At 36.0% G+C, this 21643-nt stretch overlaps 1 protein-coding gene across 1 annotated transcript in view; it reads right to left on the bottom strand.

The window, feature by feature from the left end:
• The window catches only part of LOC134840251 (tubulinyl-Tyr carboxypeptidase 2-like), a 295321-nt gene that overhangs the window by 188610 nt on the left and 85068 nt on the right, over window positions 1-21643 (bottom strand). The window lies entirely within an intron of this gene.

Below are 21643 nucleotides of genomic sequence, written 5' to 3'. Positions count from 1 at the left end.
GTAGTGATAATGTTTCTGGTAGTGATGAGGATGTTGTCGTATCCGTAGAAATATCTATTGGATCATTGATTAAATTTGGTTCACCTTGTGTGAATGAATGTGTTGTCCAATATGGTAGTCGTGTTGTTTGGTTTGTAGGGTTAAAGGGATTTTCACGTATTTGTTCAGATGTTGGTGTTGAACCTAAGTTATCTGAGGGTAGGCTTGAGGTGCTACGTTGTGAAAGAAGCGTAGGGGTTTCTGGTAATATATCGATGGGGTTTTCTGGAGTACTTTGTGATGGGGATTGAGGTAAATCAAAATGAACTCGGGGAGTTTGAAAATTTCTGTTTCGTCGAGGATGTATAATTTGTCTATTTATTTCGACTGTATTTTGGATTTGACTAGGATTTCGTATTCTACTTAATTCTTGTGGTAGTGTTGGGTATAAGTTATATGTTGGTTCGCTTAAAGGTGCTTGTCGTTGAACTGGTTCTAGCGGTTCAGATAAGCGAGCGTGTCGTTCTTCAAAGGTATATGGGTTATCTTGAAAAGAAATTCGTGTGGATGTTTGGGGGTTTTGGGTATTTGAAGATGGTGTTGGGTTATCTTGGGATGATGTCGGTGAAGACTGACTGAGTGATTGTTGGTTAGCAAATTTTGATGGCTTTTTATTTATTCTTTTAGTGGAAAAATTTATGTTTATTATAGTATTCTTCTAGAAAAAGAATTAGGAGGATTGTTGCTAGGGCGAATGTGATGATTGCTTTCTTTATACATTTGCATATTGTCAAGATGAGGGATGATAGAAATGTTATAAAAATTACAAATAAAAAAAAAATATCTGTTCTACTAAAAATGGTTCGTATCATTTAGATAAGTTTTGTGAATCGTACCTGTGGATATAGTCAATAGCTTTTGAAAGCTGGAGGTATAGTTCAAATATGGAATAGAAAATTTAAAAAATATTGCAAAAAATGATTAAGATTATTACAAAAGATTCAAAGGTATCAAAAAGAAATATGATTAAAAGTTTAAATAACGTTTAAAAGTTTATGAAAATATTGAGTATTAAGTTGACTAGTCGAGAGAAGAGCATTTAAGAAATGGCTTCTCGATCGAATATTTTTTGTTGTTTGAGGCAATTTTCAAGTGTGGTCGGATTATTTATTGGTTTTTTGACAAGTGGGTTGAGTTTTGTGAAAAATTGTTGGGGGCGAATTTTATGGTGATTGGGAGGTCTTCTTTGTCTTTATTTTTATTTGTCAAGTGATCTGGGGTATTTTTGAGATTTTTATACTTTAGGCTAATTAAATTGGTCGTTCTTTTACTTTAGGCTAATTTAACATATTTGTTTGGGGGGTATTTGAGATCGGAGTTGGGGAAATATTGTTGATCTTTGGGTTTTTAGATAAGGGAGGGTTATGATATTATGGTGGTATTTATTTTAGTTGTCAAGTTGGAGTGGTTTGCTTATTTTTGACCTGGAGGTCGCAAAGTTATAGTTATAGATATGCCTGGAGTTTAATATCGTTCGTCTAGTTGGAAGGTGACGGATTGGATGAATCCTATTGGCTAATTTTGAACTAGAATCGTTGCTTGTTTGTCAGCATGCTATTTTGAAAAATGAAAGTTCAAAATGTTTCAGAGGTGCAAAGATTATGAAATATAAAATTAAAGCTGTTTTTGAAATTCGACTTTCTTTAATATTTTAGACTGTGGAATGAATGTTTTATAGTTTTTACGTGGTTGATTTCTAAGTCGTGATGACTCTCTATGTTCTGATTTGTCGATTAGTTCTTGGGGTATTATTTTTTCTGTCAATTTTCTATTTTTTCTTTCTTTTTGAGGTATATTTTGATCTAGCTTTTTTGTATTGTTTTTCGTTATAGTTGGTTTTTTATTTTGGTTTTCGAGATGAATGTCATGTTGTTCTTTTGTTTTATTATCCGTATGTGGTGGGGTATTTTGAATAACTTTTAAACCTGTGAAAGAATATAATTGAGTTAGTTCGCGTAGTGCGTATTCTTTTGGGTAATAAGGTAATAGGTTGTTTCGGTGTTGAACCATTTCTTTTTTGTTTGAGTCGGTAATTTTATATGTGACATCAGTGGGTTTAGCAATTATTTGGTATGGTCCTTTTCGAAGGGGTTGTAATTTTTTAGAGATTCCTTTTTCAGTGTTAAAATTGGGTATTAAAACAAATGTTCCAATTTTTAAATCGGAGGCTGGTGTAAAGCGTGAATTTATTTGTTCATTAATGTTTTGTCTTTGTAACAACTTTTTTGATACTTTATGGTAAATTTCATTGTGTTTTTTATCTCTGTTTAAAATCCATTCGGTGTGTGTACCGGAGGCTAATTTAAGAATTTGTGGGTGATGAAAATGATCTTCATCGTGTGTATGTAAAGGTAAGTTGTAACAAATTGATTCTTTATTCGGTTGACAATAACTTTGTGCATTTTTATGAGAGTTTGCTGTAAACATAATTGGTTTGCTTGGCTTTTGATTAAAAACCATTTCATATGGTGACATTCCTAGAGTTGTCGTGATTTGTGAATTATATGCTAAGGGAAATAGTTTTACATCTGCTGACCATTCAGTGTATTTTGTGTCATTTCCATTGATGATACATCTAAGATATTCTTGTAGTGAACGGTTCATACCTTCGACTAAGCCGTTTGTCCAAGGTGCATGAGATGTACGTGGTTTGTGTTTGATGTTATATAAATGACATAATGTGATGATTTCGTTATTTATGAATTCTGTACCGTTGTCTGTAACTAAAATTTCTGGTAGTCCGAATTTAGCTATCCAGTGTTCATAGAGTGTTGTGTAAGCGTAATAAGCGTTACAATGCGGTACTGGGTTAAGTGCTACATAATGTGTAAATGCGTCAACAATTACCATAATGTAGGAGTTTCCTTCGGATGAGGGTGAAATTGGTCCTTTTGTATCAAATGAAATACGGTGGTTAAAGTACAAACTTTGTCCTTTAAAATCTTGTTTTTGTGCTATTTGTTTTTGATTTGGATAAGGTTTATTTAGCTGACATACTATACAATCATTGCATAGTACTTTTATCCAAATTGGTGCATTTGGAAAATAAAAGTTTTGTATGAAATTTGAATATGTTTTCTCTGATCCAGAGTGTCCTTTAATGTTTTGTGTATGTGAAATATTAAAAGCTATAAGAATCATACTTAGGGGGAGACAAGGAACTGTAGATTCGTTTAATTGGTATTCTAGAAGGTCTGTGTTTTCGTTAATTGTTGTATTATTAAATTTTCGAAAATATCTGAGGAGTGTTTTATTTCCTAAAATAGTTGTATCTGCCTTGACGGGTTTAGTTTTATATTTGTGCCATGATTTTAGTTGTCTAATTACTGGGTCAAGATTTTGATATTGTTTCAAAGTATTAATTGTAATTTTATCTGTTGGGGGGAGAAAAATGTTTTCAATTTCTAATTTAGATAAAGGAATTGTATCAAGTGGGTCATGGAGGTCAAAAACTTGATTTATTGTGTATTTTGAATCGTTTGTTTGTGGTCCTGATAAATTTATTTTATCAGTTAGATTTTCTTTTTCAATTAATGGAAAAAGGTCTTTTTTATGCGAGTGTTGTTTTACTCTTTTTTGTTGGGTGTTATTTTTTATCCATTGTGAGTATGGAATTGGTTTGAAAGTTGATGTTCCAAGTAGATCAACTTCGTAGTGGTTATTTTGGCAATCTAAATAAAGTGGGAAGTGTTGTAGATTGTTTATCTGTGATTGTTCAACGTCAGTTTTTACTGCATATTTGCATTCTAGTCGGGGTGATGTTTCGTTTTCTGCAAGGTAAAATTTTATATTTTTGGGTATTTCAACTGTAGTTTTACGTGTAAGTAATTCAGGTGGTGTATTTCGACTTAAAGTGTCTGGTAATGCAAGATTCTTTCCTGCTGTCCAAACTATATGTAAGTTTGGGAGTTTCATTAGAATTAATTGAAATCTCTAAACTCGGTGATTTGGATTAGATTTTTGTGTAAAGAGAAAAATGATTGGTTTGTGATCTGTGAATAAAACTGTTGGATGTTTTGATCCAAGAATTAGAAATTCATATTCTGTTAGTGTATATATTATGGCTGTACATTCTCTCATTAGAGTTGAGAGTCGTAGCTCTGCTTGAGTGAATAATCGAGAATTTGCTGATATAAGGTTCATTTTGTTTGTACCATTGTGTGATTGTAATAATGCTGCGCCGATGCCAAAATTCGAAGCATCGCACATTGCATAGAATGGTTGATTTGGATCTGGAATTGTATTCGAAATTTGTTCAGTTAAGAGTTTTTTAATTTCTTCAAATCGTACTTGATGTTCTGTGTTCCATTCAAAATTATTTTGTTGTCTAAGTATATTATAGACTGGTCTTAGGTATAATTGCATTTTATAGACGTATTTGCTTAAAAAATTTAACAATCCAAGGAATTCTTGGATTTTCTTTTTGTTTGTTGGTGGTTGGAGCTTCTGAATAGCATCAATGCGTGATTTTAATAGAGTGATTGTTTTTCTTTCTATATTGTGTCCTAAGAATTTAACTCGTGTTAAAAAGAAGTGTGATTTATCGGGGGCGGCCTTCAGATTTTCGTTCTGAAGTATTTTGTGATAGTGTTCTAAAACATTAAACATTTCTTCTTTTGTCTGTGATTGCATAAAAACATCGTCTAAGTAGGTGATTGCGTTTTTCTTAAGTATTAGTGGTCAAAAAATTTTGCTCATAAAAGCTGAAAATGCTGCTGGTCCTATGGATATACCATAGAATAGGCGGTTGAATTCATATTGCTGATTTCCAATAACAAATTGTGTTAAGCGTCGCGATTGTTCATCTAGTGGCATTTGATTATATGCACTATTCATATCTGCGGTTGTAAAGTATTTTCCGTTTATTTTTGTTAAAATAACTTGTATTGGTTCAATAGGCCAATTGCATTTTGATTCGTCTATTAGTGAATTAAGATATCTAGCGTCTAGAACTATTTTTAATGATTCTCCTTTTGCTAGGATGATAACAGGGTTGATAAATGTGTTACCTTTTGGTTGTTCTTCTTTGTTTACCGGTGAGATTATATTGTATTGTTCTAAAATATCGAGTAATCTGTTCACTTTATTGTGTAAATGAATTGGTACTTTACTTGCTCTTTGTTTTTTGAAAACTGCGTCAAGTTTTAATGGGAGATGTAGTGATGAACTGATTTTGCCAACATCAAATTTAGATGTTGCATAGACTGATGAATATTTTATTAGCTGTTTGGCTAATTTATCAAATTCGTCTTGTGTTATTTGTGAATGTTGGAAGTTAAACATTGTTAAAAATTTCTGTTGATTCTCTGTATAGTTATTTATGTTGAATGTAGGTTTGAAATATGGGGTTTTTGTGAAATAATCTGTATTTCTTTTTTCATTACTTATTATATTATTTATGGATAATTCTTCATTAAGAATTGTGGATTGTCAAATATCTAATAATTGGAGTATATTATTTACGCGGCATGCTTTTTCGTGTACTGGTGATATCGTAGCGTTGGTTTCGCAATAGTGTTACTTGATAGGGTGTATTGTTGTATACATGTAGAGAAATAATATCTGAATTCGAGTTTTTCAAATATTTTATGGATGAGATTGTGATTTTGAAAAACTTATGGATAGGTTTGAATTCAAAATCTGACATATAGAGTTGTTGTCTATTTTGTTTTTTATCATATTGGTGAACTTGTTTTATTGAAAAATTATATATGTTTCCTGATAGTGGTTTCAGGTGTTTTCTTTGTTGATTATATATCGGATAAAATTTTGAAAAGAATGGTGGTTGTTTATTTGATCTTTGAAAAATTGTTAGGGATGTGTCTTTTATTTTTGTGTATTTATCTTTGATTAGTATTTTACTATTCAAAATGTTGATTGTTGGTATATATTTAGAGATAAATGGTATTCCAATGATATTGTGTTTAATATCAGTGATATGAAATATTTGTTTAAATGGTTTATTTAAAATTTTATTTTGCTCTATTGTTCTTGTGGGGAGAAGTAATAATTGAATTTTTCCATAGTTTACCAATGTTGATCCTTGTGCTGTTGCTAGTTTACTGGAGGTTTCAAGAGGCGTTAGTTTTGGGTGTAATGATTTTATCTCATTCCATGTGGGAATGTTTATTATGTTTGATTCTGCTCCTGAATCAATTAAAAAATCAATTTCAAGATCTGGTGGTTGAAATTCTTTGTTTCTTGGGCTTTCTAAAAGAAATGGTATTGTCCAAATTTTTTCTTTGGGTTGTTCTTTTTGTATATTTTGATAGATGTGATTTGTATTCAAGCATTTTGTTTTGTCATTTTCATTGGATTGATTTGTAGTGTTGATTTCGTTAGTTTCTTGTGTCGTTTGTGTAGAATGGTTGGGTTCAATATAATAATTGTGAAGGAGTTCTAATTGATTTTCATATATATGTGATGAAAAAGGTTGTTCATATATAATAGGTTCGTAGTCATTTTCGACTGCTATCATATTGATGGAAATATTGTTTCCTGTATCACTTTCTGAATCTGATGATTCACAGTTTATATGATTTAGTTGTAGTTCGTTATTTCCTGTGTCATCAATACCTGGGGGGTCTGATGTTGTTTCTGGGTTTGATTGTACTTGATTAATATTTCTTTGATGTTTAGGTGTACTACTTCTGTGGCGATTGTTAGAATTATTATAATGGTTATTATTCCTGTGTGGTGATTGGGAATAATTTCTATAACGGTTATTATAACTTGAATGTCGATTTTGTGAATTATTTCGTGATTTGTTTTGATAATTATTGTTTGGTCTGTTATAGTTTGATCTATTATATGAGTTATTCCTTGATCGATTGTTCGGGTAATTCTGGTTTCGGTTGTTTGAATAACTTCTATTTCGATTATTGGAGTAGTTTCTATTTCTATTGTATGATGAGTTTCGTGATTGAATGTTTGGATAGTAATTATTTCTTGATTGGGAATTAGATCTAGAAACAAATTGTGTTGTATTTGAATTTGATCTGGAGTAGTTATTTCGACTATTTGGTCTATTATAATGGTTTTGTGATGAATTTTGCGTATTTCTTCGTTCTGGTGATCTTCCTCTATAACTTGAGTTATGTGGTGATTGAGTTCTCGTGTAATTGGTATTGTTCGGAAGTGGTTTTCCTGAACTGTTGTTGCTGTATACATTTTTGTTCGGTAGATTTTGATCTTTTTTCATGTACTGATAGAATGATTTATTTGGTTCCTTATATTTTTGAGGTTTGTTTTGATTGCCCTGCTGTTTTTGTCTACATTCAGAAATACTATGTCCGTATCGTCGGCAATAATTACACCATTTTTTGAAAGATGGTTTGCCTTTAAAGTTTGGGTGTTTTTCGTAAATATTGAGTATTTCAGTGATTTTTTCAACGAGGTCTGTATCTGATTCCTGTATATTGTTGATATTTGTGGTATTTGCTTCAATTCGGTTAACATATTGTAATTTCAGATTTTCTGTTTCTTCAAGTTTCATTGTGATTTCCGCTTGCTCTAGTTTGTCTACTAGTTTTCGAAAAACTAAATCGGGCTCTCGAATTGAGGAGGGATGGGATGCTCTCTTTTTTATTGCTATTTTCCTTAATTGAGGTGTTAAGGTCATCATTAAGATTTCTGTCATTTTTGTGTTTTTATAGTCGTGTGTATTTAATGAATATGCTTTTTGAACTAGTGTTTCGATACGTACTGCTAATTGTTTGATGGTTTCATTTGGTAATCTGCGAATTTCATTACATAAAACTCTTTGTTGTTGTTTGTTCCTTTCGGAGTCAAACATTTTTGAAAATTCTTGTGTAAATCTTTTCCAATTTGATTTTATTTCTATAGGCAATACTGAAAACCATTTTTGGGCTGCGCCGTCTAAGGTTGTCTGTATCAACGCTGTGCGTCGATGTATCCAATTTTGATGTAGTGGCGTATTAATTGGTTCAGGTCCTATATTTAAAATTAAATTTGCTGTTACTGCATTTAAATAATCTTCTAAAGAATATTCAGGGTCTGTTCCTGTGAATACCATTAATGGTTTGTTTGATGTTATTGATGATCCACCCATAAGTGTTATTTCGTGTTGTTGAAGGTAATATGGAAGTGTTATTTCATTTTGCATTTGTGTTGGTTGATACGAGTGTGTAATCATTGGGTTTTGTGGCTGAATTGGTTGAAAAGATTGTGCATTAATTGGGTTTTGCATTTGCATTGGTTGTTGATTTTGTGTATCTGTTGGGTGTGGAGAAAAAATTCTATGATATGTATACGGTTTTTGCACTCCTTGTCCACGATATTCTTGAGTGTATGGTGCAAATATATCTGGTTGTAAATAATCATCATCAGAGGATAAATAATCCGTTTGATGAGATGCTTGCTTTTTATTTTTATTCTGTTGAAAGAATGGGTAATTGTCACTACGATCCTGTGGAGGATGTGAATTAGTTTGAAAATTTACTGAGTTGGTTGTTGCCATTGGGTTATCCCAATATCGAGATCTTATCTGATTATTATTATTTTTTCGTGGGGGATAGTTTGTTTTTGATGAATGTGCGTAATTATAATTGTGTTCCGCAAAAGTGTTTCTTGTGAACGTTCTGCGTGTTTTTGACGGTATTGTCATAGATCTATATGTTTGATAATCCATTTGTGAATATTTTGGAGCAACCGAAGGTTTAACGGTTGATTGTAAGGTTACCTGTGCTAGTGAAGTGTTTGTATTTCTTGGTGTTGTTAGATTTGGACGTATTGGTGAAATACTTTGTTGTGTAGTTGTTGTTGTTTGTACAATTTCTTCATTTATGAAGTGTGATGGTGTTTGAATATCTTGTTGAGTGAGGTTCCTAGTTCCATTAAGGTTTTCATTGTGTATGACGGTCGAGTTTAAGCTGTTATTTCGCGTATCGGGTAAAAATGTATTGTAGTTTAATGGTGTTGCATCAATCGTTAATGGTACTACTCTTACATAATCTCTGGTATAAGATATTGTACTTATTGCTTGACTTGCAATTGATTGTGGGATATTTATAAATGCATAATGAGACCATTCGGGGTCCCAAACGTAGTCTGACTGTTCTGTGATGGCGGTATCATCGTTTGGATTTTGAGGTCTGAAATTATTTCTTGCTTGTGAAATTAAATCTATATTATGTGTAAAATAATCTATTATAAACCATGCCAAAATTTTTTGTAAGTCATGTTTTGTATGTTGTGAAACATCATCTTTAGTGAAATTTTCTTTAATTATATGTAGAAAAGTTGAAAATAGTGTGATTTCATGTCGTACCTTTATATGTTTGGATGTCTCTGTCGGTGAGACACTTGGGATTGGAATTTCGTTCTCTAATATTGAGATATAACTATATCTTATGGCAAAAACTTCATTAGTGAATACGGAGTTTGCTCTTTGTGAGTTATGATATTGTATGCTTTTTATGTATTCTGAGAATACTTTTGAAAATTCTAAATCAAGGTCGTCTGTTTGAATTACATATTTGCGGTGATTCGGGTTTGGTGAGGTGAATTCTATGGTGTAGATTCCGTAGTGTTGTGTCAAATTACATATATCTTTCAGATAGTGATCAATAATTTGTCTTTTGATTTTTACATCTGGGAACTCTGCTTTACATGGGCTGATTCCGGGTTCAAATAAATTTAGTAGTAAATTCTTGCAAAGTATATGCTGTCCTCTATCATTAGGTGCATCTACGAGGAAGGGGAAGATATCGTCATCATCTGGACTATCTTCACTTGGAGTGTGTGTTTGGCTCATTTTTTCGTTTAATGACTGTTAATAGGTAATTATCGATGTGTCTAATTGGTTGATTCCAATTATATAAAGGTACTGGTTTGTGTTTATATTGCTTTATTATTCTTCTTTTTCCTCTTTTCGATGAATTCGAAGTTGTTTCTGAGTCGGAAAAATATAATTGATCGTGAATGGGGCAATTTTTATCTATAGATTCTTTTAATTTATAAAGTTCGTCTAAATTGCTGACTTCTGATTCTGAGAATGCGTTTCTATTTTTGGAAAATCTTTTTCGTGTTATTTGTCTTTGTTTAGTTATTATTTTTCTTTTTAGTGTTTGTCGTTTTGTTCTAATATATCCAACTGTTTGTGTGTGAGGTGTGATTACAAGGTCGTATTTTTTGTTATCTATTTCACAGTTGTGCAAAACGATTGTTTGTTTGTTTCCTAGATTTTTAAATGACATAAGGTTTAAGATGACGGATGCAAAAAGTTGTTAGATGATTTCTATTTTCTTAAATTGTTAGTCCTTACGATTTTTTGGTTAGCTTAACCTGGGTCTATTTGTTCAGGGTTGGAGAGAAAAGTATATCGATTCCGAAGAATGATTTTTTACTTTCTCGTGGCTAGTATAAGCTAAGGTGTTAACTTACTTAATCTTACTTAAGGGTAGTGATTGTGTTCAAGGGTTGGAGAATAGTAAATCGATCCACAAGGTTCAGGTATAATTAGAACGCGAGTAGTTCGTTAGATACTATTTTAAACTTACTAAGTCTACGATTTAACCTGGGTCTGGTAAGAGGAGGGTTCAAGTGAAGGATGAATAACCGAAGTTCTTCACTGTTTATCCTAATTTGAATGGTTAGTTTTGTTGAAAAATTTCTATTAGTCTTGGGTTTTGCGAAAGGGTTGGATAGTGAATCGACGTTTGAGGTCGTTAGACACTAGCTAAGTGGGTGGGGGGGAACAAAATTGTTCTTTTTGATCCAAGGATAGGCCTTGATGATCAAGTTTTAAAATTTAATTAAATAGAAAATGAATTAAGATCCAAGGATAAGCCTTGATGATCTGATTTTAAAATTAAGTGAATTTAAGTTTAAAATGGTTTAAATTTGTTTAAGAAAAGATTTAGTGTTTTAATGATATTAGTGAGCTTATGATTGCTGTTATGTTTTAGGTGATGAAGCTGAGACAACTGATGATTTTATGATTACTAACAGTTTATTGTCATGCTACTAATTTTTATTTTGATTTTCAATAAATATTTTCCAAACATGTTTTATATAATACTGCAGAATTTTAGGAAAACGATCTGAGATATTTTTATCAATCGTTATTGTATATTAATATTTTGTTTAGCGCCTGTAATGAGCATGAAGATTGGCTTCAAGATTTTATGTTTGCAAATGAAAATCTAAATTCATTGCTAATAAAATTCTAAATACAAAAGTTTGTGTTGGCTTTTGCCGTACTATCATATAACTATTTGGTAAGTTTCTAGTTTGTCGTATGTCGTCTCTGGTTCGAGGTATTCTTCCAATTCCGGGTAGTTCTATTATCGTTCGGAATATTGGCTCTCATCTATTGAGTCGTAGAGACATTTCGATTAAATTATCGTCGTATAACATTTTTAAAATGTTTTGTCTAAATTCTAATCAATTTTTGGTTAATTCTGAGCTATTAAGGTCTTGTTCGAGACTTATGGTCGCACCAGATGAGTTATCACCGAGGTGGTTAACTCATAGAGTAATTTCGGATAGGGTACACCGTCTGCTCGTCACGCTATCTTATTTTCGGCCGGATAGATTCGTGCAACTTCTTAGTCTAATACCGATCCTAATCTTACTCTTATACTATCTAGTCTCAGGTTGTTTAACTAGTCTCTGCTAGGCTCAATAGATCTAGGGTATACTGGTTTATTGCGGCTGCTGAAGTTCTCTTGGAGAGTCAACTAATTTCTAAGTTAAATTCAAATCTCTCTGGTGCTGAAATTACAAGTAATTTCAGCACTTACAAATAAGTGGGTTGTTAGTTAGATGGATCATGATTGGTTAATATTAAATACTTTACAATGGTAAAATATCTAATTTATCCAATCATAAAATGTAGTTTAGATCAGGTTCCAAAACTCTCACCGGAGTTTCATGTATAAAACGCGATTATAATGGAAAATAATTGCCTGAGTTTTTGCCATTATAATCCAATTTTGCTGCAAAAATAGACCGCGAAATTGATTATATTTTCCATTATAATCGAATACTTCCGTAAAAACAATACTTTTAAATCCATTGAAATGGATTAAAACCTATTTGAAATCCAATTTAGTTTTTTCAGCAATTTCTGCTATACTCACGGCTAGGAATTCTAAAACTAATCATTTTTATAAAAATTACAGGTTTGAAATCACCCCCTCCCCTAGCAGTACTCCTGTTCAAACCCCATCCCCACCACAATTACTATAACCACATTATTGAAATCCAATTCAATATCCAATCCGTCTGCCCTCTCCCCCCTTTACACGTTCCCATTAGATTTCACGTCAGTGCCCCCTTCCCGTAAATATAAACAGAAGCGGCGTAAACGAGGGGATGGGTTGTAAGCGAAGGGGGATGTCAATGAGCAGGTGTAAAATTGATTAAAATCCATTCATTACGAGGCCAAACTGTGCACTGGATAGCGAATTGATTATAAGCGATTATGATGGAGTTTGTTGATCCAATTTTAATCAATTAAAATTGGTTTTTGAAGTTTGTAGAGATCGGCAGGGAGAATCTAATATACAGTAGCGGAGCGTATTTAGGATGGAAGGGGCGTCTGCCCCCCCCCCCCCCCTGTGGATGTACTCCATAAACGTTGATGTAAAAATTAGAACGTAAAAGAATCAACTTAAATTCACACTCGTTACGCCAGCCACTGGCTGTATGCACTTCACACGTTCACTATCACTTTTACCTTGACGGTCATAAGACATTACATAAAATCATACATAATTATAAAACTTGCATCTTTAACTTCTACGCCCCATTCCCCTGTCGAAACAATTCCAAAACAAAAATAATATCTAATATAGCACCTATAACGACTCATCAAGTTTCTAAACTAAATCAGTTTAACAGTCTTATAAAAGTTTCATAAAAGTTGGTTATAAATCCATATCCCTATCTTCCTCCTCCCCCCATTACAAACTTTCGAGCTCCTCGAGAATTTGTTGATGATCGTCCTCTGTCGTACTAATAGCCGACAACTCATCGACAATGTCCAGATCGTCAGTGGCAAATGGACTGCTGGAATCACCGCTCGCATTGATGATGTCAGCCGTACTTTGCACCACCGCCACCGGCTCCTTCTCCTCCGCCGTGTTTGTCTCCTCCACCGTTGTCATGCATCGTGTATGCTCTTCCTGACGAGCACCCGTATCCTCTGGTTTATTGGATGGGGAAACTATGGCTGCCTTTGGCGTGTCCAACGGGCTACCATTCCTTGGTTCATCTAAATTGACAGGGGTACTAATTTTGACTCTCCTAGACGCCTATTTTTTTGGGCTCTCTTTGTTTTTTTTAAGTAGCAGCAAAAAAATCCTGCCTGATCGGTTTCCATACGCGTCCGATGAGTTTCTGCTAGAGCAATATCAACCAACTTGCCCAGTTTTGGATTCCGTTGACTCTAACTCATTAGGGCTTCCAGCCATTGATATAAAGACTGCAAACAAAATCCGTCAATGAAATTTCCTGCAGAATCTATTACCGCTGTATTTCTTAAAGTAATTTTGATGATGAGTCTCAATTTATCCAGCACATCGGCAAAATGCTCAGACACATCCTGATCCAGCCCAGTCACATTGTCTTGAATATAATCCTGCCCCCAGTAAAAACGACACATTTCTCTGCCAAATATCTTTTTTGGAGACGATTGGAGTAGATGCCTTCTTTACCTTGTCTCGTGCGCTGATCGCAACATTCGCATTACCAGCGCCTCTACGGCGATTCAGCTTCGGTAGAATGCGGTTGCCGTGCATGCATTTTCTGTGAAATGGCGTTTTCGTTTTCTTTCGTTTCATCTTCACCCTCTTCGGCGGAAGACAACGATCTCGGGCTTGCTGGAGCGGGGATTACAGCTGTCTCCATTCGGAGCGCACTTCCTTCTTCCGACCTCGAAAACCTCACAATCCCCTCTTTCGGCAATTGTTTTGTCAAGTCCAACGTCTGAGGTTCCCTTTTCAGTCCTTCAGAATGACTTTGCCCCGATGCCCGCTCTGATGCCAATGGGTTTGGTATAAACTGTACTTCGAACTCGTCCCCGGGCTCTCAGTCGACATGCAATCCTCCGAAGAACTGCCTTTTATGATTGGATTATTTGCAGTTCCGCTGGCTTTATCCCTTTCTGGTTTAGAAGACCGCCTCGCAATTTCTTTAGAGGCAGACAACGCAGACTTCTTCCTAGCATCCCTATCAGTTCGAATGTCTCGCTGGCTCGCTGTGTTCGTAGGAAATTCTGGCTTCGAATTGCCGAATTCTTCATTCTGATCAACTAAACTTATGGAGACGTCATACTTATGCAAAAATTTTCCGGAAAACAAAATTACTGTGTGTGCCGTTTCAAGAATTACCCGCTCCTTTAGCGGTTCGAAATACAGTTCAGATCTCAAACGGTCCTAAATTTTTTGAAAATTTTTGTAACCTTTCCTTTGTGCCTGAAGCACTGCAGACCTGCGACAACTTTGGAACTGTCATGCCCGATACTAGTGGGCGATCAAGGCGGTCGAATGTCCCCATGAGCGACGCATCATCTGGCTCACCGTAATTCAGCATGACTTTTGCTGGAAACATCTTCTTGTTTCAATTTAGAGACACAAATTCAGTTTTTTGGACGAAGCCTTAATAGCGATCGAACGCCAAATCGTATTTGGTTTACGACCAAAATGTGCTTCAAACAGTGTAGAACTCAACGATTGATGTACTGTCGTTCGAATACTGTATAGTGTATCATTTAGCGCTGCTCTCAAGCCCGGCTTTGGAAAGAATAGCCCATACGCCGTTTACGAAACGTTCGTATACAACGCTCCGCCAATCCCGTGGCTCTATGCATTCCCACTGGCGAGAAAATTGAATGTCTACAGAATTCGCTAATTGATTTAGCCACAAATCCCGGTCCTTGATCCGAGGTATAGCGTTTAGTAATATAATTTTCGAACAATTCCTTAATAACCGTTGCTGTAATACGCGTTGCATTTGAACTTCGGGAATTTCGAAAACCAATCAACATAAAGTGACAAGTACTTATTTGCACCCCAAATAGCAGGTAGAGGTCCTAGAAAATCTAGTTGAATCTCATGATTCGGTTCTTCAATTAAATCCGTGAATGTAACATCCGTACTAGGTATTACAGATTTTAAATTCTTGTCAGACTTAAAACACTCCTAGCAAATCGCCGCTGTTAACTCGATTTGACGATTCATGTGTGGTCTTCAAAATTAACTGTTCGCCACGTCACGCATCTTAAAAAGACCAGCGTGTCCTCTGTGTATCCGAGCCATAATGGAACCTCTCAATTGCGGTGGGATTACCAGCTTATCCTCCATGAACAAAATTTCTTTCGATGTATGAATTATAAAGGCATAATGGCTAAAGTAATCGCCGAGGTTTATAATTGCGGTGCAATTACACTCCTCCAGAGCATCAATAATGCAACTGAGAATTTCATCCGCTCTAGTTAGTATGGAAATGAATTCTGAGTCAAAGAACTCTGGCCAATCAAACAAAATAGAGGGAAACATCTCCGCAGAATTAACTTGCGATTCAGACGTTAGCTGTCGTGAAGAAGTTTTACAATCAATTTTTAAAGACGGAATCTTCGTGGTATCTTACCCTGGGTTTTTAACACTACTTGATTTTGATTTATCGGCCATTTCCAATGGAGTTAATAATATACAATTTTTGCAACCCTCTCTGCGGTAGTGGTTATTGACACAAACTTTGATCAAGTGACAGTTTTTGAGATTCTTAACAGCGCATTCTTTCCCATTGCGTAATTCCCGTTCAGTTTCAGTTTCTGACATGACGTCATTTGGCAATAAGCGAGCGATGTCGCATCCGTTTGCTGCCGATGCAATTAGCCGATTAATTTTTTTTAATTTGTGCAACTATAAATGTGTTGTCTAATTCTGAGACAGTTGCAGCTTGTCCTACTGGATGACGAGAAATATAATCCACCAACCCCATGTTTGTACCTGGGATATGTTCTATTTCATAATCGAATGGCATTACTTATCAACCCATCAAATGAGTCGCGTCTGAGTCGTTTTGGAATTTTTATCCTCCGACAAACACGACAATAACGCATTGTGATCAGTGATTATTTTGAACGGTGCCCCAAACAAATAGTTCTGATAGTGAGTCACTGCTCACAAAACTGCTAACAATTCTAGCTCATTGATACTATTTCAATTCCGCGTCATGTAAAAACCGGGACCCATAACAAATGGGCTTCCATCCGTCCGGATGTAGTAGTTCTAGGTCAGTCCTTAGGTTTTTTGTTGCATCGCATTTAATTCATGTTTTTATCCGTACATCAAAATGATGATTTTGAAACAATTCCCCACTTTTTGTTTCATTAACTCATGCTTTTTCATGTTTACCCGTCCATTCAAATCTGGTACGCTTCTTCATAAGGTCGCGGAAAGACTCCGTTGCAGCCGCCATATTCGGAATAAACCTGATGAATTGATTCATTGACCCCATCAACGAATTCGGATCGTTTCAGTTTTTGGATTCATTCCGTATTTCTTTCAACCGGTTCTGTCCCGGTATTTGACACTTTAATTCTCAACCATTCAAATTCCTTCGCAATCACAGTGCTTTTCTACCATTTTACCGCCTCATTATTTTCGTTTAGCACTTCTAACTTCTTCCGCAATTCTCGCCAATGGCGTTCCGCGGACCCCCTGGTTGCAAATAAAATATCATCCAGGTACACATGAACCCCCGGCAAATGCCCTATCATAGAATCTATTACTCCCTGAACTCATTTGGCATATCGCATCTTGAATCCGGTCTTGAATCTGTACGTACCCGTAATATTCCCCCCAACAATGCTGAAATAACATAACCGACTGGTTAGTTTACTCATTACCATCTGCGAATACACGTATTTTATGTCTATGTTTGAAAACAATATCGGATCTGTAGTATTACCACTGATGGCTAACGCTAAGTTATCCACAAGTTCGTTCATATTCAGGATCTGGTATCAATTTTGGTATATTCGTTTGTTAATTAGCTTCGAATTCAAAGCCAATTTGACCAATCAATCTCTTTTTGCCGTCAAAATTGAAGGTAGGATGAAACAATCTTCAATGCACTTACCTAGTTTCACAATATGTCCCTCCCGAAGTAACCCCTGAAAAGTTTCCTCCATTTTTGGCAACACATGGATAGGTACCCGTTTCCTTTTAACTCAAAGTGGTCAAAATGGCTCGTGAAAATGCGTTCTCACCTCGCAATTTTTTAGTGCACCTTTACGTTCAAACAATTCCTTGAAATCTCTTAGTATAGGTTTAATGTACTTACGTTGAATCAAGGAATATTCCCCCACTGGTGTCGCGATGCTGTCCGTTACCACCTCATTTATAGCGGTGTCCTTCTTTTGCCGAGCCTCAATCCCTAGGGCGGGTAAGATATTATTCCCAATGATCTCTCGTTGGACCCCTTTGGTTATATAAAGTTCAGCTTGCTTGGCCTCCCAACCTTCAGACTCAACATCGACAAAATTTCTCCCTATGATTCTAACTACGTCATCTGTCGCACTATAGATTATGTTCTTATCTCATCCGGCACTTTTCTAACTCCCAGAAATCTGTCCCAAATTTTCAACTCGTGTAATTTTATTTGAGAAATAAAGGACACTGGACTAGCACAATCTATCTGGAATTCTATCCGTCACCGGCTCATGCCCATTGCAATTTTCAGCATTTTTCTGTTTTCCTTGCCTTCTTTGTCCACAACCGCCTAGATAACAAGAACTCCGCATTCCTCGTTATCCTTTTGTTCCAACTTTGTGATAACATTCGTTTCGAATTGTGTAAATTCATACGCACCAATGCTCCAAAAAACTGTTCCATGCTCTCATTGTCCCTTTGCCTTCGGCCAATGAAAACAAATCTTTCATTCGTGACATTCGGTTCGTTCTGAAACGTATCCGTCAAAGTCTTCCACAATTCAAGAAACGTCACTTCTACGAATTTACCGTATTGATGTTTTTGACTGAAATATCTTTGTCCTTGCTTACCCAATGACAAAAACAGTTTTGATTTTAGCCGTTTATCCGCTTCTCCTCTAGGCGATGCTTTAGATGTCCGACGCTCATCCTCCGCCTGTCGGTTTTTCTCGTCTCGCCATGTCGTTAACACCGTCGTATTACAAACCTCTCGGTCAGATAGTGCCTGCTGATCCTCTGTCCCTACCGCCTCTTCCGGTACCGGGTATGGATTTTCGGGCAAGCCACCGTCCTGCAGCAAATCTCGATATCAGTTTCCTCTTTCTCAATGACTATCAACTGAAAGCTTTGACTCCATTCTTCTTACAATACCGTAGGTTCTTGCAATAGGTCCGCCTAGAGTACATCTAACCCACGGTAGGCCGAATCCGTATTTGACTGCGCCATGTGGAAGTATGCCTATGCAGTACTTCATAAACGTTGATGTAAATATTAGAATCAACTTAAATTCAAACTCGTTACGCCAGCCACTGGCTGTATGCACTCCACAAGTTCACAATCACTTTGATCTTGACGGTCATAAGACGTTATATAATGTCATACGTAATTTTAATACTTGCATCTTTAACCTCTACGCCACATCCCCCCCAGGAGTTCAACCCCCCTGCCGACCCATAGGGTCGCACTTTTGTATTATTTTGAGGTATACATTTTTGACTGAGAGACATCAAACTTTTTTCTAAAGGCGCCTTCGACGCCGGTATTTACTAATTTTGAGGGGAAGGGCGCGCCGATAAAACGCATTTTTTGTCAACATTTTCTGAAAAGTTCCTAAAAACGTCTTTTTTGGTCTGTTCTAAATTTTGCCTGCGGCTCAGAAAATTTGGCCGAAAGAGGGTCTTGTAGTGCTTTGGAGAGCTCGGAAATTCTTTTTACTCAACCTAAAAAAGGTGGACACAATTTTTGAAAATCCGCCCACCCCCCTCGAGAAAATCCTAGATCCGCCCCTGCCAATATAATTGATTATTATCCATTAAACTCCAAAGAGGGAACAAAGAACAACATGTTCACTTTTAAAACAATTGGATTTAGTGGTAAAGTGGTCGTAAATGGTCATTCTAGACTGGCATAAGAAAACTTCGACAAAATCCCGGGGAAAAGTTTAAAAATTTTGAAAACTTTGCCGCCCTGATACGATTAGCTTTGAGTCATTTTGATTTCAATTCAGTGATGCACACTAGATAGGACTTTGAAGAAGCTATTAGGGATCAAACCGGTTACTGGGAACATTTTTCTTAACAGTTTCTAAACATGGCACGTACTTATTTTTGGGATTGAAAAAAAATTGGTGACAGTTTATCTTGGTGACAGTTTAACTACAATAGGTACAAGTTAATTACTAATAACTTTCAATCTAAGGCGAAACTGCCTTTGATATCTTATTTATTATCATTTCCGATTAAAAATTTGAAGATTGTCTATTTATGTTAATTTTCTATAATTGTTCCGACTTTCGCAAGGAAGGTAATGGAATACTTGTACTCGGGGTGGGTTTTTTTCCTAAATAGTTTTTTAATTAGCCATTTTTGACAAAATTTGTTCATATCTCGCAAAAGGTATTGGTGTTTTATGCTTGAATTTGAAAACATATTTTACTTGTGGTTGTTTTCGTAAAGTTATGGGGGTTTAAGGATTACCATTTTGGCCAATTTGGGGCAATAAACGCGCGATGTCTTTCGCGCTAATAACGCGTAAGCGGAGCTCTAATCCGTCTTACAAATTGCTCCAAATTGGCTGACGGAAGCTTATTTGCCTAATTGATTTGTTATCACTTTGTACTTTAGATGACGCGATCTCAAATTTTAAATTTTTTTAAATTTTATTTTAATCCATTTCATTTTTCATGTTATTTTTTGTTTTTTACCCGCTTTGGAGTTCCATGATTAAAAATTGATTTTAACTGATTTTTCACAGTCAGCGTCCACAAAAATGAAAAAAAATTGATTATAATCAATTAGAAATGGATTATAACATTACGATTTTTCTAGGCAACAAAATTCATTTTTAATCCGTTTTAATCGATTTTTCTCCACTTTATTGAGGTGCGAATTTCAACATACATAAAGCATTTTCTACGTTTTAAGCCAAAGTTGTTTTTTTTATTATTTTGAAACATTGATACTTTTATTTCTCTTTTATGTTACTCAATAGCTGAACTTTGGTCCTATCAACAATTGCCAGCTTCTATCCCCTTCAAAGTTTGCCCGTTTGCCCTCTTTGTACCCTTACACCCGCCATTCCCAACCGGAGCTAATCCCAACCCCCCTCAACCAAATGAATACCAACTGAACCAATTGAACTAAACCCCCCCCCCCCCCCGCCCACACCCACCCATCCTAAACCGGATCAGAGGGTGGGGGGTTCAAGTGGATTGGGGGGTTGTTGGTTCAGGTGCGGGTTCGAGTGATTCAGGTGGGGAGTGGTTCAGGTGCGCGGGTCGCGTGATTCAGGGGGTGTTCAGGTGTGGGGGGTGTCCCAGAAGGCCAGGTGGGTGTTTCAGGTGTGTGGGGGGGGGGGGGGGTGACGGAGCAAACGTTGGGATGGAGGTTGTAAGGGAACAAATGGCAAAACGTAAGGGGGAAAGGTCAACGAAACGTTTTTGCAATTTGAGTTTAGGTTTAAGAAATGGAGAAGGCTGTACTCTTACTTTGCAAAGATTTCGCATTACTCATTTTTTAAATGCAGAAATTCTTGCAAATTTTTGCACGACGCGAAACAAAAATAAGGTGGAAAAAATCCATTTCAATGTGATTTTGTATTTGTTTTATAATCCATTATAATGGGTTTCAAATGAATTATAATGCATTCTAATTTTGCGAGAAAAAAATGGATTTTAACCTAAGATTTTGGGTCTAAGCCTAACATGGGAATCGATTATAATGAAAATGTTTTAGACCAAAAAAATCCAATATAATCAATTTTTTTCATTTTTCTTAGATGCATTTAGACTTTAAGAGCAGTCGGAACATTCAGGGCTCCGACTGCCTCTTAAAGGCCAAAAAAGGGTTTTTAATTTTTAGGTACACATTTTGGAAAATTTCGACCAAAAATCGAGTTTTTTTGGCGCGCGCTCCCCCGTCAAATTTAGTATAGGTTGGCGCCCTTAGAAAATTTTTAGGGTTCATCAGTCCAAAAAGGGTATCTCAAAATAAAACAAAGGGGGACCCTTTGGGTCGGCAGGGGGTCGAATCCCTGAGGGAAGGGGCATCCCCCCCCCCCCTAAATCCACTACTGCTTCTACTGCAGAATGCAAGCAACACGGATGAGGTTATGTCACAGAGCGATCTTTTGATGGTTAGTATTAAGTCTAACATATAAAAAATCGTTTTGCTTTAATTTTAGGTCTGAAAATTCATAGAAGATGGCTTATAGCTCCACCTATGGACGAATGATGCGAGACGAGCAGTCTTACTACATGAGACGCAGACCCACGAATCAAACCTCTTTCGGGTCCTCTTTTGCATCCGGCAGGAGCAGACTGAAGGTGGAGGATGCGATGGGTGCAGGGGGTGCAAAGGGCAAAGGGGAGGGGGAGGATGATAGTAGGAGCCATGAAGAGGAGATGGTGTTGGTGAGGAACCA

Source organism: Symsagittifera roscoffensis, chromosome 2 (assembly GCF_963678635.1).
Source record: "Symsagittifera roscoffensis chromosome 2, txSymRosc1.1, whole genome shotgun sequence".
NCBI lineage: Eukaryota > Metazoa > Xenacoelomorpha > Acoela > Convolutidae > Symsagittifera > Symsagittifera roscoffensis.
This window is presented reverse-complemented; position numbering and strand designations above follow the sequence as displayed.